This window comes from Protopterus annectens, chromosome 10.part0 (genome assembly GCF_019279795.1).
Source record: "Protopterus annectens isolate FY-2018-M chromosome 10.part0, PAN1.0, whole genome shotgun sequence".
NCBI classification, from domain to species: Eukaryota; Metazoa; Chordata; order Ceratodontiformes; family Protopteridae; genus Protopterus; species Protopterus annectens.
The window spans coordinates 869,497,506-869,524,822 of NC_056744.1; the positions used below are offsets into that span (position 1 = coordinate 869,497,506).

Sequence of the window (27,317 nt, forward strand, 5' to 3'; positions counted from 1 at the left end):
TCACTAAAAAGACTTTTATGTTATGAAAGTAATAATGAAGGAACCATTTCTTCTCAGAGATCAGGAACATACGCATGTAGAACTTGTAATCAGTGTACTTATATAACCAATGATGATAAATTTACACATCCAGTAACTGGACGGGAATATATTTTTAAGTTTTATGCTGATTGCAAATCTAGGGATTTAGTTTATTTAGCACAGTGTCAGTTATGTAAATTTTTTTATGTGGGTAAAACAAATAGGACGCTACGTGAACGCATCAGGGAACATTTGTATGCCATAAATAAAGAGAATACAAGTAATGCTCTGGCACAACATGTAATTGACAATGGGCTGACACACACTTTCAAATTTAGAGTTTTGGAAATGGTGAAAAAAACAAATAGGTTAGGAAATATAAAAAAATTACACTGAAGAGATAGAATGTAGATGGATTTTGAGGTTACAAGCACACAAAGCATATGGTTTGAATGAGAAGGTCTCACTAAAACCTTTTTTGGCAGCGAGACCTTATAAACATTAATTTCATCTGAATATACGTGTGTATGTATTCTTTTTGTGACAAGATAACTACATTGTCGTTTGTATTATTATGAATGATACATGAGTCATCTTATTTGGGAAATAAGAATTGAGTTATTGTCATATCTCATTTTATTGTTTAAATATAGTAATATATTTTTAAATTCTAGAATTTTAAATTTTAATTGGATACCATAATTGAATGATTTTTAAGAATGTTAATTGTTGTTACTATTTAAACTGCTGTATAGTGCTATGCTGCTGTTGAAGTCTGATGAAACGTTTATTGAACGTGAAAGCGCTCACTTGGATCCTGCATTCATTTTACTTTATTAAAACTCTTGAAGTGAAGACTGGAGTTGTTTCGTTGTTTTCAGCTTTGGTGAATTCCCTTTTTGCTGCTTTTTCTAGACCTTAAACTGTATTTAAGGAAGTTGAATTTAAATATGTTTTTTAAAAAACTGAGAAATAAAGAAATAGTGATTCACAGGGTTTGCTTAGGAGCAGTACATTTAATCCACCCCTTTATCCAGTTTTATTGATGTATGAAAAGATTGTTACAGAGGAAATATATGAAGCACACAACAGGCATAAGGTAAATATGGGGCCCTACAATTTAAGTGAGGAAGAGGTAAAACTCCTTTACCATTTACAACGGCAGAAAGAATTTCGTATCATGAAGCCCGACAAAGGAGGGGGTGTTGTACTGTTTGGTATTGAGGAATATAACAATGTTATTACTAACATTTTGCTTGACTCTAATACTTACTCCCCTGTTTCCATTAATGAAATTCATATAGCCTATAGGAGAATTGACTCACTTTTGGAGGAATATTTGGTAGAGAGTAGGACTGAGTAAAACTCACAAGTTTTTGAGACAAATTAATCCTATTATCCCCAATTTTTTCGGACTTCCCAAGGTACATAAATCCATTTTAGAGCCACCCTTTAGACCCATAGTATCTGCTAGAAATTCGAAAACTCATCATCTAGCAGTATATGTTGATTATTGTACCAAGGAGATTTTAGTTAAAACGGAACATCTTATAAAGGACTCCTGGGAATTTTTGAATAAAATAACTCAAGCTATATGGAGTGAGGACTGTAGTTTCCTCACTATTGATGTTAAGGATCTTTTCACTTGTATTCCCCGTTGTAAAGGATATGAATACTTTAGTGATAACATCAATAAACATTCTTGTTTACCTAAGGATCAGATTTCACTTATTTTGGAACTTTTGGAAATTGTCCTTGACTATAATTACATCAGTTTTCAGGGAGAATATTTCCAACAAGTTAGTGGGGTAGCTATGGGGGGCAGCTTGTGCCCCCATCTATGCCAATTTAGTGATGTTGGAATGGGAGAATAGGTACATGTTTGATAGTCCATTCCAAGAAAATATAAAACTTTATCTTAGATTTCTTGACAATATTATTATTTTATGGAACGGGACCAAAGAAGTTCTTGCATTGTTCATGCAATATTTGAATGAAAGTACTAATTTTCTCTCCTTCACACATACATGGCATAGTGACACTATTAACTATCTTGACATAACACTCTTCAAACAAACAAGGGGTTTAAATCTAAAGTTTATCGTAAAGACACTTGTTGCAATAGTTTTTTGCACTATGAGAGTCATCATCCTGCATTTCAAAAAAGAAGTCTTATAAAAGAACAAGCAGTTAGAACAGCAAGGATGACCTCAGATTTTAGTGATCTGAAAAGAGAATTTATTTTCTTGGGTGAAAAATTTATTGAAAGGGGACATCCTTTAAATTTGGTATGTGAAATACTTGTTTACGAGGAATGGGGGAAGAAGTATAAGCCCTTGTTGGGTCAACCTTTCACCATTACAGGGACACAGAACAGGGATGTAAAAAATTCTCAGGGGGCATGTATTACAGAGTTCTCTACGTTTTCTGACATGTTCACTAAAATTATTAGTAATAACTGGAGTGTGTTAAAAACTATTAAAGACCTTTATGAAGCAGTAGGATCTAAACCCACCTTCATATACAGAACAGGAAAAAAATTTAAGACAATGTTCGAACAGACAGTAATGTTCAGACAATAAACAAAGCTACTATTCCATGTGGAAGTTGTAGTCAATGTCCACACATCATTAGGGAAACACATATAAGATTGAACAATGGGCTGAACAGTTTTGTGAAATTCTGTAAAGGTAACTGTAGAACAAAGATGTTGGTATACCTTGCTGTTTGTGTTAGACGCTCCGCATTTTATATAGGAAAAACTGAGAGAGCATTCAAAGATAGAATATACGAACATATTTATGACATATGGACAGGTAAAGATACCACTGCATTGTTCAAACATTCAGAGTCATGTAGATCTTTTTGTGGTTATATGTTTGGCATTATTGATGTTATCAGAAATAATGCCAGAGGGGGTGACAATAAAAATATATTGCTAAATAGAGAATTAAAGTGGCAGCTTAGGCTGAAGGCCAATGTTCAACCTAGCCTTAATGAATATGTCAGCATTAAGCCAATTTTGATAGCAAAAGCAGTTAGAGTTTAAACACCATCCTGTTTTGGATGTGTATTGTTTCAGTTAATAATATTGTGTAAAAGGCCAGAAACTTCACTACAGACAGTAAAGGATGGATCACTGCCACTAGGAAGTTAAAGAGGGTAGAATAAAGAGTCTGACACTGTGTGTATGAGGGGGCAGCTGTGTGTGAGAGAATGTGAATCTATGGTTAAGCGGGTGAGGATGGGTAGCTACAGAAGACTGACAGAGCATACTGGAGGGGTTGGGGGCCGTAAGGTTGCCTAAGCCACAACAGCTTCTCTTTATTAACAGTAAAGTGTTAGGGCACCCATCAGAATACTGGCATATGTCATATATGTTAATCACAAACTAGCTTAATAAATATACTGCCTTTTCTCTCTCCTCATAAATTAAAATTATTGCCCAATTCTGTTTAGAACAAACATTGACAAATGCTTTAGCCACATCACACAAAATAGTTTTACCTTCTTTTTGATCTCTTAGTGTATTATCTATAGTTCCCTTCATTATAAGCAACATTTCTTTACCTGTTTTCCCTTAGTACCATATGTCCATACACTCAATACATCTCACAGTACTTTGTCAAGCCTCTTCTGTAAAAATCTACATTAAAATTGTGTAATCCACATTGTACAGTGTAACCAGAAAAGGAGAAGTAAAACTCTGGTTGAGAAGACCCATGCAGTTGCTCAGGTTCAACAAAAAGTAGCTGTGGTTTCACCTTTAGTACAGTAATTGGTTTACAGTAACTGGGAGGAAAAAAATAAACTAAATGCACTCAAAGGTGTTTAAAATAAGGAAGACACTGCAGGAATATATAAAGTCAAATGACAAAAGGCTGGAAAAATAGAGTAAGTTTTATGTAGCTCCTCACACGAGCTGATAAAACTGCAGGAATCAGAGGTTGAAATGACAGAAAGGCTGACTGAACATGAGACTTCTCAAGAAGAGCTGCTTCAAAAATAGTAGCATTAGAAGTCAGAGCAAGCAGAGAAAACCCAAGCTTTTTTTTCTGTATACCAGAAAAGCTGAAAGGAATAGACTGCATTAATTTTATGATAGTACAATTAAGCAACTGGACTGGTTCATAGGTTCATACTAGGCTATCTGCCCGAGGGCATTTACAAGCCTAGCCCATAGTTTTGTGGCTTACGCCACCCCTTTAGTATGGGGAACTATACCCATTATTTTGCTGTGCCTCTGTCGAGCAGTGACACTGAGGTAATCCCTGGGGTATATCTGCGATCTCCCATCCATTGGTCAAGATTTCTCTTGAACAAGGCCAGCGAGGTGCTCTGCCTCACATGTACCGGGATTTTGTTCCACAGCATAGGGAGTCTTTGGGTGATGAATCTATTCCTCCAGCACGTCCTATTAATAGCCGTGTCGAGGTTTAAGTCTCCCACCCTTGTGGCTCTGATGGATCTAGATTTTTTGAGGTGAAGCATATTCATCAAATCTGGGTTTGACATGGCCTTGTATGTTAGGCAAAGGTCACCTCTGAGCAAGCGGTGCGACTGAATAGAGCTGGAGTTCTTTCAGTCGGGCAGCATAGGACAGATTTTTGAGACCTTTTATCCTTTTGGTGAGGAACTTTTGTGGCCTCTCCAGCTGCTGCAAGTGTCGGGTCAGATACATTCTGAATGGGGCATTGTACTCAATCATTGGTCTGATGAGTGATGAGTAAAGGGAGACAATGACCTCCCTTGATCTAGATGAGAATCCCTTCATGATAAGGTGGGCAATGTAGAAGGTCTTCCTAACTACTTTAGCTACATGGGTGTCGAATGACAGACTACTATCAACCTGGGTCCCCAGGTCCCTGATAACTTCTTCTGTGCTCAGTGGATTGCCACCTATTTGGTAGCTAGGGGTAACCTTGTTTTTCCCGAAGGGTATGACTATGCATTTTTTGGCATTTAACTTTAGGCCGTGGCTCTGGCACCAGTTATCCGTTTCTGTGAGACCCTTCTGAAGGATATCTGTGTCAGATGTGTTTTCTACTATGGCCCAGTTTGCAGTCATCTGCAAACTTTGTCAGCCATAACCCTCCTGTGTTTGCTTGTACTTGGAAAAGTAGATGCCAAACAAGAGTGGGCCCAGGACTGAGCCCTGTGGGACACCACTTGTGACAGGCTTTGAGTCTGACATGGCGCCAGCAACTCTGACCCTGTGGGTTCTGTCACTCAGCCAGTTTGCAACCCATCTTGTGATGTATGGGTTAACATTTAAGCTGATGAGTTTTTCAATGATACCCGAGTGGGGTATTGTATCGAAGGCCTTAGCCAGATCGAGGTAGGCTGTATGGACTGCCTTTCCCTCATCAATGGCTTTGGTGACTGTTTCAAAAAAGTCAACCAAGTTTAAAAGGCATGATCTGCCTTTGACAAAGCCAAACTGGGTTGGATCCAGAGTCTGCAAATTCCCTATGTCTTTATTTATGAGGTCCATTATGATCCTCTCCATGGCTTTGCAGATAAGGCTTGTCAAGCTAATGGGCCGGTAATTTCCAGGGTCTGTGGAGGCACCGCCTTTGTGAAGTGGGACGACAGTTGCAGTGCGCCACTCCCTGGGTACGTATCCAGAGGTAAGACTTTGATTAAACAGTTGTCCTAGCTGTGGGTTTAATTCCTCATTGAGTTTGTGGAGCACACAGCCGGGGACACCATCAGGTCCCATGGATGCTGTGTTTTTTGCTTTGGAGAGAGCAGTTCTCACTTGGGCGCTGGAGATGTTTGGGGGGCTGCACTCATTTGGTATAGATATCTCTCCTTTTGGGGAGTTTGCACTGAACCTGTCAGCCAGTATGTTGGCAATGTCTGTAGGATCAGTAATCTTCACATCATTTTGAACTAGTTCTGAGCATATCTGGGAGTTTCCTCCTAGGTTTCTAACATAGCTAAAGAAGGCCTTATGATTGTCTTTTGAGTCTTTAGCTATTTTTCTCTCGAAATTTGCTTTGGATGATTTTATGAGCTCTTAGTTTTTACTTATAGTGATCAAGGGTGTCTTACCTTTTAAGGATTTTGCTCTATCTTGTAGTAGCTTCCTCCTTTTGTTGTAGAGTTTGTTTATGGCTGGGGTCCACCAGACTGGACGCTTGCCTTTGGTACAAAGAGTCTTTGTTTTGCTTGGGATTGCCTTATCCATGCAGTCCTGCAGGTGCTGGTAGAAGGCATTTGTAAGTGATTCAGCGGCTTGAGTATTGTTTTCCGCCGGCTCGGGGCCTGAAAGGAGACCACACTAGTCTTTAGAAGTGTGAAGTCGGCTTTTGAGAAGTTCTTTACTGTGGTCTTTTTTATTTCAGGTGGGGGTGGGATGAGGACCTCCATCGAGATTAGTTTGTGATCTGATCTCACCAGTGAGGGGTATACTTCCGGTGTTGAACATTGTGCTCCCATGTTCGTGATGATGAGATCAAGTATGTTATCTCCTCTTGTGGGGATGGTGACTAGTTGTTCCATGGCATTTGAGTTTATGAATTCCAGGAACTTTTGGGCTAGGGTGTTTGGGCTTGAGTAGTGTTCCCAGTCTATATTAGGGTAATTGAAGTCAATTAGTATGATGGTGTTTGGTGATACATTTATCCCCTCTAGTGTTTTCAGGAAGGCCATGTGAGGTTCCTGAGTTTGTGAGGGTGGCCTGTAACATGCTACAATTTGCAGAGCAGTCTTGCCTATGGTTAATTGCACCTGGATGGTCTCCGATGCATCGTGCGTTGCCACCAGTCTTGAGGTGTGGGTGTCCTTGATGAATATGGATACCCCCCCTCCTTTCTTGGTATTGTCCGGATTTTGGGGCCGGAACGCATGATATGAGGTAAAACCTGATAGCTGGGGTGCTCTCAGGAGCCTTGAACCAGGTTTCTGTCACAGCACAGACATCGATGTTCTCCATACTGAGAAGGGCCTCGAGTGCGTGCATTTTGAGATTTAGACTTCTGGCATTGAGCAGCATTACCTTTAGTTTTTTCCTTTATTGTGTTCTGGGGTGGTAGGTTTAGAATTTGAGCCTTGCCTAAAAAAGGCACTATGCGGGTGGCACGAGCCTTTGCCAATATCCGGAATCCCAGTGGTGACAGGTGCAAGCCGTCCCTTGCGAAGCAGCGTGGCTTGTCCAGCATGTCATCCCAGGCAGACAGATACTGGATCCCCTTTGAATGACACCAGTGTTTAAGCCAAGTGTTAAAGCTGATCATCTTATCTCTGTATTGTGGCATCATTCTTGGTGAAGGTAGGATACTGCTCAAGGTCAGGGTCATACCTGCCTGGGCTACATAATCAGAGAGCTCCTCAATGTCTCTTTTCATGTAGTCCAAGGAGGTACGTCTCAGGTCGTTTACACCAGCGTGGACAATGACTGAGTCGTATTTGTACCTGCTGTTGAGAGACCTGAGTGCTTGCGTTATGTGGCGGATTCTAGCGCCTGACAGGCAGCTTACTGTGACCTTCTCCTTACTCAGTCTGGTGAGCGGGACGTCAGTGTGTCTGACTATGAAGTCACCAATGATTAGTGTGTCTGGCATTGTGTTTGGCCTTAAGGGCTGTGACTGTTTGACACTCTGACTGTGAGGTCTATGTGTTGCGGGTGTTGTGTTCTGAGGTGGTTGTTTGGGTGTCTGCTTTGGTGGCCTCTGCTGTTTTGGTAGATTTTTGATCAGAGCCTCCGAGTATGTCTTTGTGTGTTTATGTGTATGATTTGAGGTTGTAATGGTACTATGTGAGACTGGGTCTATAGTGTGTGTGGTAACCTTCTCCTCCTGACTGGTCTTGCCAGTCCTATGTTGAGAGAGCTCAGCCTCCAGTTTGGCCGTATAGTTGCATCTCTCGCATGTATTTGTGTTTTGTGGGTGGAGGAGAGGGTTGTCTGTGTACATGAGGCAATTGTAACATTGCCTCAATATTCCCAAGTTCACCAGCTGAGCAGGAGAGGACACTAGCAACTGATCCCTCGACATGCTAGAAGGATGTGTCCCACTGCAGGATTTCTTAACTGAGGGAAAAGTGTCATGTACTAGCTCCAAATCTGGCCATGGCAAAGCATCAGAGACCTGTATTATTAAAGATGCATCAATCTCACTGAAAGATATACTCCTGGAAAAACTGTGGCAGAAGAGTATTAAAAGTTAGGGCAGAAGAGAAGCACATTTATCCAAGCAATCAGGGAGGTGTCAAGAAGCAGTTTATATTCAAATTACTAACGATGGCTGTTTTCAGAATGTTATTTCCAGGAAGATCAAAAACATTTTTGAATACAGAACAGGCTAAGGATAAAATAATAAAGTTTAGCCAACAAAGCTTGAACAAACAACCTGATGGGGACTCTGATTCTCAATTTTCTGACAGTAGCAATGCCCATGGAGAGGCTTTGCCAGTGAAACCCTTTTCCATTGTTTTGACGGAAAATGTTTAAATGACAGAAAAAAAGCTTAGAAGCTAATTAGAAGAATCAGGAGTACATTGGTATTGAACCAGAGGCTGGCTTTGAAATACTGAGGTAATCAGAAGACCAGCAACAATGTGAACAAATAGGGTAACTGGAAAGCATCAGTCTCATTAGATACACTTCAGACATGTGAAGTGTGGTTTTGCAAAAAATTACTTAAAATAGACTTGAAGTTTGTTGACTGGTGGGAAAAATGTGAAGCATAAACCATTCATCATTAATGTTTAGGATGACAGTAGAGAGACTGAAGAAGTAATTGTAAGTAAAGCAGCTTTTATTTGTATAAACATTTCATTTTATAAATTGAATGTTATATTGTAAAGCAATTCTGTATAGTATGCAATAAGAGGTATATTACATATGAGGTTTGAGGGTTTTGTCAGTCGCTAATGTGAGTGCTGCTGATGATAAAAGTTGCGAAAGCTCTACTTTTTTCTGAGTTTTAATGCATTCAGGTTCTACACTATAACAAGACAGGAAAGACTGGAAAGAAGGAAATTGAAGTTAATATAATGTGAACATAGATGAATGAGGCAGATGTAAAAGTGTATTTATCATATATGTAGAATTAAAAGCTAATAATTTCCTGTTGTATAGCTTCATTAGTTTTGTATCCAGAGAAGATTTGAAACTGTCTTAAAATGTTCCACAACACTGCAATGTCCCTTTCTGGTTTTGTCATGTATAAAATATCATCTGCAAATTCAGCCATCTTTTCCTGACTACCATACCAATTATAGCCTTGAATTTCTGAATCCCTTATTTTCTTTGCCAGTGGTTCTAAATATAATGCAAACCACAAAGGGGAAAGCGGACAACCCTGCCTAGTTCCTCTTTTAAAGCAGAAATTATCGGAGTGGACCCCACCAACCTTAATTTGCGCCTCAGATCCCTCATATATTCTTCTAATCAACCTTATAATTGTATCAGGGAAAGCAAATGCTTCCATTGCCTAGCTCATGTAGTCCCAGTCTGCTCTGTTAAATGCTTTCTCTCCATCAAGACCCATCAGTAAAAGCGGTATTTTCTTAATTCTTCTTCCCTCTGGATCATCAATGTTCTGTTAATATTATCAAATGTTTGCCTCCCCTCCACAAAACCACACTGATCCATTTCTATCAATTTTGGTATCACTTTTGCCATTCTTTTAGCCATTATAGATATAAACACTTTATAATCATGGTTTAGTATTGAAATGGGCCTGTATGAAGCTGGATCTGATGGATCTTTACCCTCTTTAGGTATTACCGTTACCACCCCCTTCTTCCAGGATGCTGGTACTTCTCCTCCTCTTAAAATACAGTTAAACGAAACCTTCCAGATATTTATCAGTTATTTTCCCTCCTAACTTCCAAACGTCCACAGGAATACCATCTATTCCTGAGGACTTACCTGTAGATTGGCTATACATAACCATTTTTATCTCATCCCTCCCTATCCTAACTGTTAGTAATTGAGCCTAATCTTCCACTAACCTGGGCATATTTCATTCTTCCATAAACATTTCCATTTGTACCTTTTCTTATTTCCATATTTCTCTGCTTGATACAAACTTTCATAAAATTTCCAAAATATTTCTAATACTTCTACTTCTTGTATTCTTCCTTGTTATAGGCTTCCTAAGCTTGGTGACAGCCCTTTCCGCTTTCTGTTGCCTAATTTGTTGTGCTAAAAGTTTTTGTGCTTTAGAATTATTATCAAAAACAGTTGATTAATAGCAGTCTTTCTAAACTTGTACATATTGTTGAAGTAATCCCTTATTTTCTGTTCAGCATTCTGCATTTGCTCCTATTTTGTTCTGTGAGATTCCTCCTATTTTGCAATATTTTAACATTTGTCAATCCCTCTAAGTAATTCTTGTTACTGTTTAAACATATCTCCCTTTCTTTTATTTTCACCCTAGCTTTATACTCCACTTTAATTTTATCCCACTCCCTAGCTATGATTTCAGAAGAAAATTCTATCTTCTCTAGTAGCTCCTGAATTAATTCCAAAACCCAATCCTTGAATTCCTTTCTTTTAAACCGATAGGTGAGAAAGCATCAGTGTCTCATTTTTATTTCATTACCTTGCGTTTTTATTTTAGTTATTATTGGCGCATGATCTGAAGTAGTTATTGGGTGTGTTTCAAGACCTTCAATTAAGTGCACATGTTCCTGTGAGATATAAAATTTGTCTAGTCTAGTCCACTTTTTGTTATCTCAGTGAGTGATATGTAAATTCACTCCGAACTCCTAGTACTGAATTCACATCTTCCTTGCCAAAGTTCCTAACTGTTTTTTCCCCATTAACAGCTGCTTTTAGCTTGAGACAAGGAGTCCACATATTCAAGTAGTTAATCAGTAGATGTCTGAGCATTGTGTTCTGAGTGAAATCTGCAAGGCACAATATAATTAGCTTTTAAAGGGATGTTAGCAAATAGTTCAGTAAGACATTTGAAACAATGGGAAGTGGACAGTTTTTCTAGTAGTTTTCCTCCACAACAGCCTTAGTATGTTAATAAATTAAAATCACTGTTCAGTTTAAGGGTAGTTAGCTTGCTTTTTCTTAAGATTAAAGGCTAATGTTTAACTGAAAGCATGCAGGTTGTTTTTTTTTTACTTCTGGGAGGGGAATAGAAATAAGAACAGTGAGCAATATGTACAGTATTGTGCTAGACAGTCAAGAGGAGAAGGTTAACACCCGCACAATACCTCAAGCAACACATAGCCCTTCTAAACCCACACCACCAACACCCACACATAGCAACACTAAACCCACATTATGTGGAGGCCCTTAACAGTAACCTGCCCAAGCAACAAGGACCTCCGAAGCTGAAATGCAAACACCAATCACAACCAGTGTCACACAGCTCACAACACCAGTGTGCCACCCAACAACAACCCCTAAGGCAAGACAACGTACTCAGAACTTTAGTCATAGGTGACGCTGTAGTCAGGCACACTCATGTTCCACTCACCAGGCTGAACAAAGAGAAAATTACAGACAGCTGCCTGTTGGGTGCCAGGATCTGCCACATAACGCATGCACTCAAGTCACTCCACAACAAGTACAAGTATGACTTTGTCATTGTCCATGTTGGAGTGAATGACTTGGGAGGTACCTCCCTGGACTACATGAAAAGAGACATAGAAGAGCTCTCGGATCATGTGGCCCAGGCAGGTATGACCCTAGCCCTGAGTAGCATCCTGCCTTCGCCCAGAATGATACCACAGTATAAGGACAACATGATTGACTTCAACAATTAGCTAAGCTTCTGGTGTCATTCAAAGGGGATCCAGTATCTGTCTGCCTGGGACGACATGATCAACAGACCACGATGCTTGCTAGAGATGGTCTGCACCTGTCGCCCCTGGGATTCAGGTTACTGGCTAAGGTTCTTGCCACCCCTATAGTGCCATTTTTAGGCAAAGTTCAAAGGACAAAACCACTACCATAACCGGTACAAGCATGAAAAATCTGAAGGTAATGCTACTCGATGCTAGAAGTCTAAACCTCCAAATGCACTCTCTTGAGACACTCCTAAAAATGGAGAACATCGATATCTGTGCCGTAACTGAGAACCTGGTTCAAGGCTCCAGGGAGCACCCCTGCAATACCAGGCTACAACTCTTACAACACTTTTCGGCCAGCAAACCAGGACCGAAACACGAAAGGTGGAGAAGTGTCCATATTCTACAAGGATATTCACAACACCAGGCTAGTTGCCCAACACAATGCCTCTGAAATTCTCCAGGTGCAACTAACACTGGGTAAGACTGCAATCCAAATTGTAGCTTGCTACAGATCCGCCATCATGCCCCATGATTCTCACTACACCTTTCTAAGCATACTGGAAAATATTAAGATACAACCAAACACCCTAATACTGGGTGAGTTCAACTACTCTGCCATTAACTGGGAAAACTACTCATGTACCAACACCTTTGCCCAACGGTTCTTGGAATTCATAAATTCCAAAGCCCTGGATCAACTAATCATTAGTCCCACCAGGGACTCTAATATCCTAGCCCTGTTCATTACCAACATGGGAAATCAATGCTCCACACCTATGGTCACCACCTCATTGGTCAGGTCTGACCATAAGCTAATCACCCTTGACATCCACATCCCACCCCCACCCCCCCAGTAAGGAAACCTCCGTAAAAAAAACTTCTCCAAAGTCAACTTCATGCTACTCAAGTCAGAAGTGACAAACTTCATGACACCCATGCAGATGGGAACTGAAAGTTCGACTGCTGAATCCTACACTAAGGCACTGTATGAGCGCATCCACTTGTGCATGAATCATGCCATCCCCAGTAGAACTAAGATGCTCTCGTCCAAAAAAAGGAAGCCAATCTGGTGGTCCCTTGCCATAAACAAACTTTACAACAAAAGCAAGAAACTGTTGCAGAAGAGAAGAAAATCCCAGGATGCAAAAAACTCCCTTACCAGCCTCAGTAAGAAGCTGAGATCCCTCATAAAATCTTCCAAAGCTAGTTATGAAAGTAAAAATTGCCAAAGATTCCAAAGACAACCACAAGGCATTCTATAGCTATGTCAAGAATCTAAATGGCAATGCTCAGATCTATTCTGAGCTACAACAGAATGGCATTAAATATACTGATCCCAAGGATATTACCAATATCCTGGTAGATCGATTCAGTGCAAGTGTCACCCCCCCTCTCACCCCCTAAAGGGCCCATCTCAATAGCGAAAGATTGCCAAATTCTGGTAATAACAGCCACACAGGTAAAAAAATGCACTCTCCAAAGCTAAGAATACAGCATCCATGGGAACAGATGACATCCCAGGCTGTGTACTACATGAACTACAAAATGAACTGGCACCTCACCTAAGTGTTATGTTTAATCATAGCCTCACCTCAGACTTCATGCCCACTGAGTGCTGCACAGCTACAGTTATCCCACTCCACAAGGGGGGATCCACTTTCCCATCAGTCTGACGAGCCTGATCTGCAAGGCCATGGAATGTATTATCATGGAACTTATAAACAAAGACATTGGCAACCTTCAAACACTGGACCCCATGCAGTTTGGGTTCGTGAAGGGCTGATCCTGTCTCCTGAAACTGACTGACTTCTTAGAATCAGTCTTCAGAGCCGTGGACAAGGGTAAGGTGGTCTACACAGCCTATCTGGACCTTGCCAAGGCCTTCAACACCATCCCCCACTCTGGAATCCTAGATAAACTTACTAAGCTGGGCATTAATTCCTATGTCACTTGATGGGTTGCCAACTAGATTCCTGACAGAACTCAGACTATAAAAGTAGCTGACTCCAACTCCAGCTCCAGACAAGTGACAAGTAGAGTACCTCAGGGTTCAGTACTGGGACCACTCTTGTTTGGTATCTACTTCTCTGAAGTACAGGCCAACACTAAGTACTCTAGCTAACAAAGTTCGCAGATTACTGCAAACTGGGAGCCATTACTGAATCCCCAAATTATATGGATATTCTACAGAAGGGCCTTACAGAAACAGATGCTTGGTGCCAGAGCCATAGGCTCAAGCTCAATGCCAAGAAATGTATAGTTATCCACTTTGGGGAAAAAACATGTACCCGTGAATTACCACATAGGTGGCAGTACACTAAACACCAAAAGTGTGATAAGAGACTTAGGGACACAGGTGGACAGTGGTCTCACCTTCGATAACCACATTGCCACAACAGTCAGGAAATCCTTCTATGTGGCACACATCACTAAGGGCTTTTCATCCAGAAAAAAGGAGGTCATTGTCCTACTGTACTCATCCCTCATTAGACCCATTATAGAATACAACGCCCTGTTTGGTATGTACCTCTCAAGACATCTGCAACAACTGGAAAAGCCGCAGAAATACCTCACTAAAAGAATCACAGGCCTAAAGCAGATGCCCTATGCTGACAGTCTAAAAAAACTCCGGCTATACTCTGTCACATATCGTCTACTCAGAGGCGATCTCTGCTTAACATACAAGGTCATGTCAAACCCTGAGCTGTTGGACATGCTACACTTAAAGAAATCTCAATCCCTCAGAGAGAGACACTCCAGGGATCTAAACCTTGTCATCACAATGAACAAAACATGCTGGAGGGATAGGTTCCTGACCCAGCGACTTCCCAGACTCTGGAATAGACTGCCTGTACATGTCAAGTAGAGCGCCTCTTTGGCCCTCTTTAAAAGAAACCTTGATGATTGGATGGGAGATAGGAAAGTCACTCCGGGGATCACATCAGTCGCCCTGCTAGACAGGGGTCCAGGGAAGTTAATACTGTGGGAAGAAATAGCTAGGAATACGGCTAAGCTTGTACAGTCCCTAGGGCCAATAGTCTAGTATCAACTTATGAACAAGTGGGAACATGCTTTAGCATGGTTGACCTTTTCTTTAGAAGAGGTAATTCCTGTGGATGCAGCCTTTGATTTAGGGCAACAGATTCTATTTAGAGGGGAAAACTTCCGTTTTGAAAAGTGCATACAGTTTTTGTGTATTTGCTGTGAGCTCTAGGAGGATGTTTTTTTTAATGTGTATTTAGTTTGTTTCTTGAGTATTTTTATTAAAGTAAAAAGTCTGACTGTATGTGACATGAACTGAAATAAAAATGAGTAGAAACAACTGTGTGTGTAAGTAATGGCTTTTATCAGAATGGCTGCTTTATCAATATTACTGTGGAATGTGAATGGCCTTTCAATATAGACAAAGAGAAAATAGTGGTGTTACAAGAGACACAAATGGATAGAGATTAGCATGTCAATTTGGCAAAGGAAAGGATTTCAGGATGGATATTCAGTAAAATATCATGGTGAGAGGAAAGGAAGAGTAGTGATATTGATTGTGAGATGTGTTCCAGTAGTGGTAGGAGAGGAAAAAAGACAGTAATGTTAGATATGGGATAGAAAGAGGTTACCGACAGGGGAGGATGAGGATGATTAAGCTGGCTTTGATTTACATTCCATCTAAAACTACTGTTATGGAATTAAAAGAAATTTGAAGAAATATCCTATAACGGGAAATATTTATGTGTGGGGACTGGAACCTGATTTTCAGTAGTGAAGATGTAGCAGAAGTATCTGTAAGGGAAAATGTAACAAAAGAAAGTAGATTTTTGAAGAAAGATGCAAGAACATTTGGTATAGAAGATGAGAATTTGGTAGCAGGAACTTAATTTATGTATTATTCCCAAAGATATAATTTCTATTCAGTATAATCCAATTATTGTATTTCACGGGAGCATGTGTATTTAATTGACTGTTTTGAGATCCATCCAATAACTTTATCTGATCATGCACCAATAAAAACTAAGGTAAAGGTCCCAGGTATTAAAGTAAAAATGAGACACTGGCTCTTTCCTACTTACAGGTTCATGGCTAAGTAGTAGGCTAGCTGCCCTTGCAGGCCATTTTAAGCTTATCCATTTTCCCTTTTTGTGCTCAAAATAAACTATCACATTTGGTTATACGTTGGTCTTATCCATCCCATGGTCAAAAATTATATATTACCCCTAAAGAGAATAACTGGGATCATAGCATGTAGATAATCTGAGGGAACTCATGCATCTGTCCATTAGTAGTACAGGGGGAAGTCCTGGGGTAATGTTTCCTATCCTTAGATGTAAGTTTTGTTTATAAATGGACAGGGGTTGAACTTTGTTTTATGTGGATGGGGATTCTGTTCCATAGAACCGGTATCCTCTGGGAAATATACCTTTCCATCCAAACTGTTCTGCTGATGTTGCAGAAGTGGTTTAGATCCCTAGACTGAGTGTTTCTGATGCCATTTGACTTGCTTATGTGCAGTAAATCCATCGGTAATAGGATGGATGATGCCTTATATGCCAGACACAGGTCACTTTTTAGCAGTTTGTAGGATACCGAATGTAGTGACGGGGTTGAGTCAGTTCATGTAAGACATGTTGTTTAGGCCTTTTATCCTTTTAGAAAGATTTCTGTGGGTATTCCAGCTGTTGCATGTGTCTGGACAGATACATGCCAAAGGGGGGATTTTGTTCAGTCATTGGCATAATGAAGGTGGCATAAAAGCGGACAGTAACATCCCTATATCTAAACACAATCTCTTTGTTTATAATCTGTACCATATAGCAAGAATTTCTTACAACAATAGACATATGATGGTCAAAAGTAAAAGTTAGGTCACTGTCCACATAGGGTCCCATATCCTGAACTACTGGGTTAACCCTTAGGGGCATATTGTCATTGTAGTAGTTCCCCTAGGATAGATGACTTCCCAAAGGATACAGTAATGCATTTTTTGGCATTTAGTTTCAGACCATAATTGTGACATTAGTTATTTATTTGAGGGAAATCTTCCTGCAGGATGGCTAAGTCATTTGTGGTTTTAGTGACTGTTCCAAGCTTGCAGTCATCTTCAAACTTAGTCAGCCAGAACCCTTTAATATTGACTTTTATGTCAGAAAAGTAGATCCCAAACAGGAGAGGTCCCAGCACAGAACCCTGTGGAACTCCACTGGTGACTGGTATCTCTGTGGAGATATCTTCCCCGATTTTGATTATCTGCATCCTATCTGTGAGCCAGCTGGAAATCCAGCAGGTGACAAAGTGGTTTATTTAGCTTTTCTACTATGCTAGAGTGGGAAATTGTCAAAAGCTTTGGTCAGGTCAAGGTATACAGTGTTTGCCATTTCACATTCATCCATTGCTTTGGTGACCATTTCAAGTATCCACCAAGTTTATCTCCTAAAAAGAGAGGATGTAAAGGATTGGGTAGTGGATGTGATTCAAGTGTTATTAGGGATAACAGAAATTACTTTGAAGGGGATATCTAGTTAGTGGGACAAAATGAAGATTAAAAACATCATAGAAATAAGAGCAAAATAGATATGGGAAAAGAAGTAGTAGGAATTATTTGTCTCTCGGAACAACAGGTGCAACTGCAGAGTGCTGAAGTAAGGATAAGGGAATATTTAGGTAATTTGCATGAATTTACAAAGATTGCTGGTAAGTAACTATTTTTGATAGCAGTTATAAGGTACAAAATTTTAATACAGCGAAAGAAAATGTTGTAGCCAAATTTAGAGGGACACAATTTTATGAAAATTTGTATTAAGCAGAAGAATGGTGAACCAAAAAAGGCACAAATGAAAATTTATGGAAGACTTAATTATGCCAAGTGTAGAGAAGGGTGAGGTTCAACAATTAATAGCTATGATAGGAGGAGATGAGATAAAAAGATCCATGTATAACAGGGAAGTCTCCTGAGGAGGCTAACATTTTCTGGAAAAAAAATTAGCAAAGGAACCTTGTTTTTGTGAGCAAATAACTTTAGAGGGAAAGATAGAGAGTAGTTTGAAGCTAAGCAGATGTTTGGACTGCCTTCCCAGTCAAGGATTGATAAGAGTATATGTAAAGAGAAAGGGATAGGAGACTGCTTTCAGAAAGACAAGCTGTGATAGAGTTTTTTTAGTTGACCGTAGAACAGAAGCTGCTGTTATAAAGTAAGCATTAGTAGGCTGTATAAAATATTGCATGATAACTATAAGAATCAATACAGGTTAGGAAAGATCATGAAAGGAGAGTGAAAAGGGCAATTTAAAAAGGGAAAATGGGAAGATATCTTTAAGGCTCCCAAGTATGTAGCAAAGTCAAAAAGTTATAGGTATTTATATACCCTGAATAGTCTGCAGAGGATTTTGCCTCAAGTAGATAGTAAATGTTTTTTGCATGATATGGAAGAAAGAGGTACTTAGAAAAATGTTTCTTTGTAATGGTATGAGGAGTTAGATTTTAGAAATTCCCTTCTGAGTACTTTGACTAAAGTGTTGGAGCAAATGGTTGTATCTAAGGAAATAATTATTTTCAGCTGAGGTACAGGATCTGAATTGCCCAGACATAGTAAGGCCTTACCAAGTTTAATGCTATTGACTACCAAAAATCAGTTACTAAAAATAGAAGTCAGTATCTATACCAAACAAAGCAGATGTTCTGAATATTTTAAATGAGATAAAGAACTGAATGTAAGGCCTTTACAAATGGGATTGAGCAAATGTCATAGAAATAAACAATTTGTGAGAACAATGCATGCAGAATAAAGTTCATGAGGAGAAGGTGGTGATTAAGCTAAGGCATGAATTTGCCAGTTTGTGTAATGTAGTTAATGAAAACCATTAAAAAGAAACACAGGTGCACTGCATGACATTAATAATGGAAATGGTTATTTTTTTTTGTTTTCTTTTCTGTTTTAAGTATGCAAACTCATGTTACAGTTTAAAATGAGATGATTTAATAAAGATGCTTAAAATAAAAGTTTAAAATAAAAAGACTGTTCCTACTCCCACGAAAAATAGGGCAGATGATGACCCCCTTCTAGATGTGTCTCACTTAAACAAATTTCTTATCATTCCAAAATTCAAAATGTTGACTTTCAAGACCTTTTTCCACTGCCATCAAAACAAGCAGTCACTGAGTACTTGTTTGATGCTTACCTCGTCATGCCTGCGATAAAGATCATAGAAAGTTTCTAAGGTTCACAGCAGTGGGGTGATTACTAGTTCACTTCCTTGCCCTTTGATTTATCTTTTGCATCAAACTATTCACTAAAAGCCTGGCTTTTTTTAAAAGTCTTTTGCAGGATAATGGACATTCACATATATCACTGCCTGCCTGTATCACTCATACCAATGCTGAAAAGGGAGATGCACAAGGTCTTGAACTTTACCCTGGTTTGTATCAGAGACTTAGGCCTCTCCATCAACATGAGGAAGCCCAACCTCACCCCAGCAAAGAGCCTAGATCTTCTACATGCAGTCGCTCTCGAACGCAGACCTTCAGAAAGACTTCTTTCCAATGGACAGAGTACTTTGCCACTATTCCTGCACAGCGCTCTTGAAAAGAGTGTGATATCAACCTATGATATGCTCAATGTGCTTGGCTTTGTCTTTCTGCATCCTAATGGTGCTGTAGCAGACTGCACAAGAGAAAGCTAGTACAGAAAAAAAACAGAGGCTGCCATGTTCACAATCTCTGGAAACCCAGATTCACCTCACCCCTCACATAAAGAGATCTCATGGTGGATAAGGCTGCTTCAGGTTAGTGTAGGAGTAACCCTCAGAAATGTTTGGCCTACCCAGACCCTGACCCTGGTTCCTCCATTGTACCTTGGGAGTTTATTTGGGAACACTTTGAATGCAGGGTAGCAGGATATGACAAAAAAAAACACATATATGTCAAGGAAGTGGTAGCAGTGATCCCATCACTGTCAGCTTTAAGATGAACAGGGTAACTTTTCAGCCGCAAGATGTTTGGTGTGCCTGAGCATTTTCTACAGGATCTCTTAGCAGAGCCTGTCCTCCCGGAGAAGTAAGACACTAGTACCCAGTCTTAACAGTTTTATTTGATGGATTAGCCTTTGACAAGAACTCTAAAACTCTAATCCATTGAATAAAACTTTTAAAACTGAGCAATGGCATCTGATTTCTTTAGGAGGAGGATGACTGGTTCTGTTAAGACATTCTGTAGATAACATTCAGGAGAACTATAAGCCCTGAGGTTGTCAAGTTATCCTATTCACCTTAAATTTCATCAGCCCTGCTCCTCATACAGTGTGAGGTTCAGGGTGGATGACATTGACCACTTCACTCACAGTAGAATACCACTGGCATTTTGTCACTGAAAGCTTTCTAAAAGTATCGAAGAAAAGAGGAGATAATACCGCAGTGATTTGGTAACTCCTCAAGAAGGCGGGAACTTGCAGTGATGTACCTCATAGGCTGACAATGCAAGCACGTGATTTTACCCAGAAGGGAGGCATAACTCTCAAAGTAACCTACATTCTTTCCCAAGAAAATATTAAGGCATATAGGTTGAACATATTGCAGATAGACCCATGTGAATGAATTGAGAACAGAGTTTGGGATGTTTTGTCTTGCCATGGAAAAGGCAACTGAGCAAGTTCTGCTGCAGAGGAACAATTACAAGGGTTAGGAAGAGAAATGCATTTTCACTGAAATGGATGGGTATGTTTCTCTGCAATTTTCCTTCTAAACCTCTAATTCCTGGGGTATTTCTGAAAATCAAGGAAAACAGGCCAAAAGCTATTGCTGTAGTCCCATTTTGGCCCGGGCAACACTGATTCTATCAACTGTCTGGCCTTGCAAGGAAGAGGTAGAAAGTGTTGCCTCAGCATGTGGACCTTCTTTTGCAGTTCAACGTGTCCTTTTTGCACCCCGTATTGGACACCCTAATGCTGACAACTTGGATGATTTCACCCTAATCCCAACTAGACACATGTATTTTGGAGGATGTGCTAAATATGAAGGAGGCTAGTTAAGTAAACTTAAGGTTACCATAACGAGCAAAGTGGAAGAGAGTCTCTCTCTCCGGTGCCTTTCCAGAGACCTAGATCCAAATACTGTGCAGGTGACACTGGTCATCGATTATCTCTGAAACATTTTCAAAACTGCCCTTTTCTATGCTTCCTGAAAGATCCATGATTCAGCTACTTCAGCCTACTTACAGTGGATTCCCCCTGTATTCTAAACCATCTATAAAACTGTTTCTAAAATGGGTTGTGCATGTTAAACGTCCAAGAGATGAAACCTGTCTTCTGCGGGATATTGGCTATGTTAGAAAAACTAATCTTAGTCCTTGGAATATACTTTGCTCCCCACTCCCACAGTTTTTACCCTGAAAGGCACTGTTTTTGGTGGCCATCTCTTCAATTAGAAGGATGTGCATGGAACTCTGTCCTGTTTTTTTAAAAGACAGGATGCCCTGTTTGCACCAATCCCTCTTTCAAGCCAGTGGTACAGACAGAGTTGTCATGAATCGAGCCTTTCACTTAACTGTGTTTTAACCTAAACCTCAAAACAAGGAGGGAGAGAACCTTATATTCCTTGAATGTTCACAGGCAGCTTAGATTTTACCTTCACAGGACAAAAAAATGTAGAAAAACAGACCAATACTTTGTGCCAAATAGTCAAGGAAATAAAGCCAGTAAATAAGCAAACCTGCTCAAAAATAGCTTTCACATTACATTTGTTACTGCCACTGTGCTAATGGCAAGCCAGTCCCAGGAGGTGTTAAAGCCAATTCCGCTAGAGCCACTACTCTCGCTACAACATTCCTTGGGGGTGAGGAGTAAAACCTAGTTTATTTTAGAAGCAGCCACCGGGTTCTCAGTGCCATAACTTCTCAGGATATTACACCTTTGGGGTCGCATCTAGAGCTAAACAGGATTTGCCTCTGCAGTTGTGCAGGGCCTGTTATCCTGAAAGTTTTTCCTATCTGCTAGCCACCCTTGTATTTCTTGGTATGGGAATCCTTCCAGTTGTGACAACTGCAGTAGTTAATAGACTGAACATAATACATTTGTATTAGGAAATTACCATAAATGTAGATGTTAAAGTGCACTCAGTGTTGCAGTGTCTGTTTCATCCCACATTCCCCACTGCATCTTGACCTGGGGTTGGAGTGGGAACTCTCCTGTCTGCACTCGCTGTTAGCCTCAGTTCTGACAAGGCATGACCTCCCTCTTTGGCGTTGTATATAATACTGAAATAGGGAGACTGAGGGTGTATGGGGTGGACCTGAGGCATGGGGGGGTTACTCCTTGTGCACTTAGGCTGTGACACCAGGGGTCTTTTACCATGCCTTTTTCAGGGCAAGAAAGATCTGAAGGGTGGCATTGGCCATTGCCTCTGTTACACCACCAATGTCATTATGCATTAGTGAGAAGTAGTCAGTAGAAGCCTTAAGGGAAGATACAGCTCTGGAAGTTGGGCTGCCCATGGGCAAGATATCACCGGAAGTATGGACTGCAGCAATGAATGTACTTGAACATCTATGTTTGCGGTAGATTCATAATCCAGCTATACTTTCACTTTCCTTGCAACTGATTTAATAACTGTACAAAATGTTATTTTTCCTATTTCCTTTAAAAGTTATAACCTATGCCATCTAACCCACATGAACTATTTTCTTTATCAGCTTTTAACATATTTTCTAATTTTATTACTCTCCATTTTTCCTACTGGCCATTTTTTATTTGTACTAGTTTTCTCCATTCACAGCCCCTGCTTTCTTGTATAATTTCTGCAGTTTGTGTATCTGTTACAGAACCAGTAACAGTGTAATTTGGTTTTGTTCATACATTATTTCCCCTTTGTCTGTCTCCATTTCTTTTGTTTGCGCTCTTCATATTTTTCAAAGTAAATGTATAACCTTTTTTTACCATTGAAAAAGATCTTTTCCCTACTTATATTTTCCTTATTTCATAAAACTCTGTTTTAAAAGATTCCTTGCTTTTCTGTTTCATTGAATAGTCATGTTCACTTCCCATTATTATATTGCAAAAGTATTCCAAAGTCAAATGGATTATAGATCTTATGGCCTGGATTTTAAAACTAAGTGGTTCAAATGCAGTATCCCAAGTAGTATACCTGTATGTAGGCATTTTGTATTTTGTTCAGTTCATATTGATGGCCTTTTCTGAAACTGCTGAACTGATTATCCCCAACCTGCAGCAGACGCTGTATAAACTTCCTTCACTGTGCTACTAGGCTTCCCAACATATTAAAACATTATCACATTCCTTCTCCCTAGGTAATGTACAGTTTTTCCAGAGTTTGTAAATGTGGTATCTGAAGCTCCAGTTTTAGATTCATTGGTTATAGCATTGTCTTCAGTTTCTTCAGTAATGCAAACACTTTCCAACTGTCTCACTCCATTATTGTGCACTCTCCTCAATGAGCTCATTTTCTGCAATTATATTTAATGTACGGAGTTACTCAATCTAACCATGAGCCACAATAACAGACACCACATTTTTGGATGTCCATCTGTCCATCCATAATTTGTTGACCGAATTAGTTGCACGAGGCTAGTATCCTCTTTTGAGGGACACCCGAGGTATATTCTACTCGGCGAAGTTTAGCTAGGGCATCGGGGAACTTCCCTGTATTATTTTCGATAGGTGCAGTGTGATGTTTCAAGTCCGCCTGAGCTTTCACCAACTTGTGTAGATGAGACCTCTGTTTAATGGCTCTTCTACAGGATGACATACTCAGGAGTGCATTACCCACGTTATGCTGCACTGCACCAAAGGTAAGTGTGCTACCTGTTGTGTTACTGACACTGACAATCTTGCTGCTCCTTCATCGTTGGTGCAACACTTTGTCTTCCGTTCCCCACAAAGAGTAGGGGAATTTCTCAGGTATCCTCGCCAAATGTCTACCAGTCAAAATAAATACCACATAAGGTCACCCCTTGAATATAGGCCCCAGGTCTAGTGGCACTAGTTGATCAACAAAGAAGCAAGTAAAAATACAGTTATGATCCAGTGAAGGGTAAGACTTTGGTATGCTTGTAAAATAGTTTTGACTAGGGTTCCTTCATCTCTTATCCCTTTGAACATTCTATCTTCTTGGAACCTAAATTTGATGCTTCCTCTAAACCCCATTTGTTTAACAGACCCCTGATGTCTATAAGCCTGGAAAATGTACTTCCTTGTGAACACCGCCTCCAAGTGGTGGATGTTCAAGCTCCAGGCTATTGTGGAAAGAACTATGGTCTTCAGGATTGGTTTATTTTATGACGCTTCTCCATTTGATTTTGAAGGAAGTCTCTTAAGCTGCTTTGTAACCAGTCTGTTCCTCTTGTGTGTGTTTTTGAGATGCTAATACTGGAAGTGGGGCATACCTCCATCCCCTATTTTAGACATAAGCTCAAGAAATTTTTTTTTACAAAAGATCTGCTTGTAAATGCTTTTCTCCACAAAGCATTACTTAATATCTTCATTACTCCATTTTACTCACTCTGTATACTTTCTATATGTTCACCGTATAAGTTAGTGCTAAGACATCTATGCTAGATTATCCACTGTATCGCTCATCTCTCTCTATCCTGTACCCTCTTTCATGGTATCTGATCATAGGAGGTTACTAGGCTATTGGCCCTGAGGCCCTTATAAGCCTAGCCAAGAGTTTAGCCCGTGCATATACAAATCAGCACCCGATGCCCCTGTCCAGCATGGGATGAATCCCAGGGATGTATTTTCTATTTCCCATCCAGTTATCCGGATTGCACTTAAAACGGGGTAAAGAGGTATTCTGCTTGATGTGTAGAGGGAGTATATTCCATAGATGGGGGAGTCTCTGGGACACAAATCTGTCCCGCCAACAAGTCCTATTGATTTTACAGACCAGGTTGAGGCCACATGTGCAGGTTACTCGAGTGGAGCTTGACTTGAGAATCTGTAGCAGTCCAGTCCCATCAAGGTGGGGTCCGAGATTGCCTTGCATGCAGACAGAGGTCACCTCTGAGGAGTCTGTATGAAACAGAGTAGCGGGATAGGGCTTTTAGCCTATCTGTGTATGGTAGATTTTTGAGTCCCTGGATTCTCCTGATGAGGAACCTCTGTGGTCTCTCCAGCTGCTGCTACATGTGCTTTGCAAGGTACATGCCGAATGGGGCATTGTACTCAGTAATGGGCCTTATAAGGGAAGAATATAGGGATGTTATGACCTCCTTGTCCCTGGATGAGATACCCTTACTTATGAGGTGGGCCATGTAGAAAGCTTTCTGTACAATGGAAGCAACATGGTGGTCAAAAATCAGGCTGCTATCAGTCTGGGTGCCCAAATCCCTCATGACTGACTGCATGCTTAGAACATTGTTATTAATGTGATAATTTGTGGGGACATCTCTCTCCCCAAAGGGGATGATGATGCATTTTTTTGTATTCAGCTTGAGGCCATGTTGCTGGCACCAATCATTTGTTTGGGTGAGACCTTCTTGGAGGATGTTCACATCACTAGGGGAATTGATGACAGCTCCTAACTTGCAGTCATCTGCAAACTTGGTCAGCCTTAGCCCACTGGTTTTGGCCTGTACCTCAGAAAAGTAGCTCCCAAATAACAGAGGCCTCAAGACCGAACCCTGGGGTACGCCACTCGATATGGGTCTATTGCTTGAGGTGGCTTCCCCTATTTTGACTAGGTGGGTACTATCAGTGAGCCAGTTGGCTACCCATCTGGTAACATACGGATTGATGCCTAGATGAGAGAGTTTATCTCTTATGCCCTAGTAGGAAATAGTGTCGAAGGCTTTGGCCAGGTCAAGGTAGGCGGTGTGCACCGTCTTCCCCTCATCCATGGCTTTGGTGACTGTCTCAAAAAAGTTGACCAAATTTAACAGAGATGACCTCCCCTTGACGAAGCCAAACTATGTGGGATCGAGTGTTTGGATGTTGCCAATGTCCTTGTTAATGAGGTCCATAGTAATCCGTTCCATGGCTGTGCAGATCCGGCTAGTTAGGCTGATGGGTCTATAATTTCCCAGATCAGTGGTTGCTCCACCTTTGTGTAAAGGGATGACAGTGGCTATCCTCCACTCAACTGTGACAAAACTGGTACTCAGGCTTTGGTTGAATAGGGCACAAGTACTGAGTTCATGTAAAATGCAGCCTGGGATGTTATAAGGTCCCATGGAGGCTGTATTTTTTGCCTTTGAGAGAGCAGTGATGAACTGATCCCTACATATAAGGGGAAGGGGGCAGGTACTGGGAATGTCCTGATTTACTGATGGGGGGGGGACAGAGGGATGAATTTTTTGCTGAATCTGTCAGCCAGCAAGTTTGCTATATCTACTGCATTTGTGTGTATGTATATGTGGTGTCATCCCACTCTTCATCACTTCCTCACTCTCACATCACCCACTTCCTTCTAATGTACTTGATTCCCTGTTCTAGCTGTCACCTGCCATCCACCTTTTATCATCCTGTCACTGTAGCTCAAATGAACCTGTAAAACTCTATAAACAGAATTGTATACACAGTGATATTAGATTCCTACTTTGAGACAAACCTGTACTATGTTAGTGTTTTTGTGTGCTGGCTATGTTAGACATTCTTCTACAATATTATGTTTTTTGCATACTTATTATTTTATTTCTGCTCTTCTTGTGTACTGTAAATTACTTGCTTTTCTGTCTAATGTCACTTGTACTTCTTTTAACCAGGCTGAGCATGAAAATGGCCACCTGGATCAGTGCTATACCCCAGTCAGCAAACAAACAAATCTTTCATACTCTAGATGTGTGCAGCCTTTTGCAGTTTGTCCCTTATAGGAAGGCAGACCAGTTGTTTGTTCTGCCCCTGGCAGAATAATTTTACACTTGCTAAGCAGATCTGTCCATATGTGTTAATAATACAGTAGTTAACAGGCCCTTAAGTGCACTTTCACTGTTTGTAGGTACATTGTGGTATTTAATAGCTTAAATGCCATAATACAGCTACCCTGTCAACCACATTTTATGTACGTGGTTTCTTAATAAAAATATTTTACTTTTTGTCATGGATATGCCCAGAGAACTTTATTATATCCCTTGATGATATCCCTATAGGGTAGCATGGGAGTGCAGCCGTAGACGGCATGTTTTTGTTAACAAATTGGCCATATATACTTGACATAATTGGGAGTGAATGCAGCATGACAGTGTAGGCACCACATGTCATGGTGTATAAAGTAATCAAAAAGTGCAAGGAGGATACTTTAACCAATGCATTTGACACTACATTGCACCAGAATATGGCTGCATGCTGCCTGATGTACATGTTGGAGGAATGTCATCTGTGCTGCTGCCATCTGGTTGTCAGTGCACACCTTTTCTGAGTGCAGTAATTTGGAACTGCATTCCGGCAATAGGTTTTCCTTTGGAATTCTGCCTTTTGTGGCATACAGCACTAGAGTCTGACATTTGACTTTCGCATTCTGTTCACCATTTGGGGTATGGGGGGTCAGATACTGCTTAATGGTATGATAAAATGTTACTTGGCTGTTGCAACAAACAATCCA

General features: G+C 40.4%; 1 protein-coding gene across 5 annotated transcripts in view; it reads left to right on the forward strand.

Annotated features, from left to right (window-relative positions):
• Window positions 1-27,317, forward strand: part of BTBD8 (BTB domain containing 8) — a 1,983,533-nt gene that overhangs the window by 1,842,310 nt on the left and 113,906 nt on the right. The gene's annotated exons all lie outside the window — the stretch shown is intronic.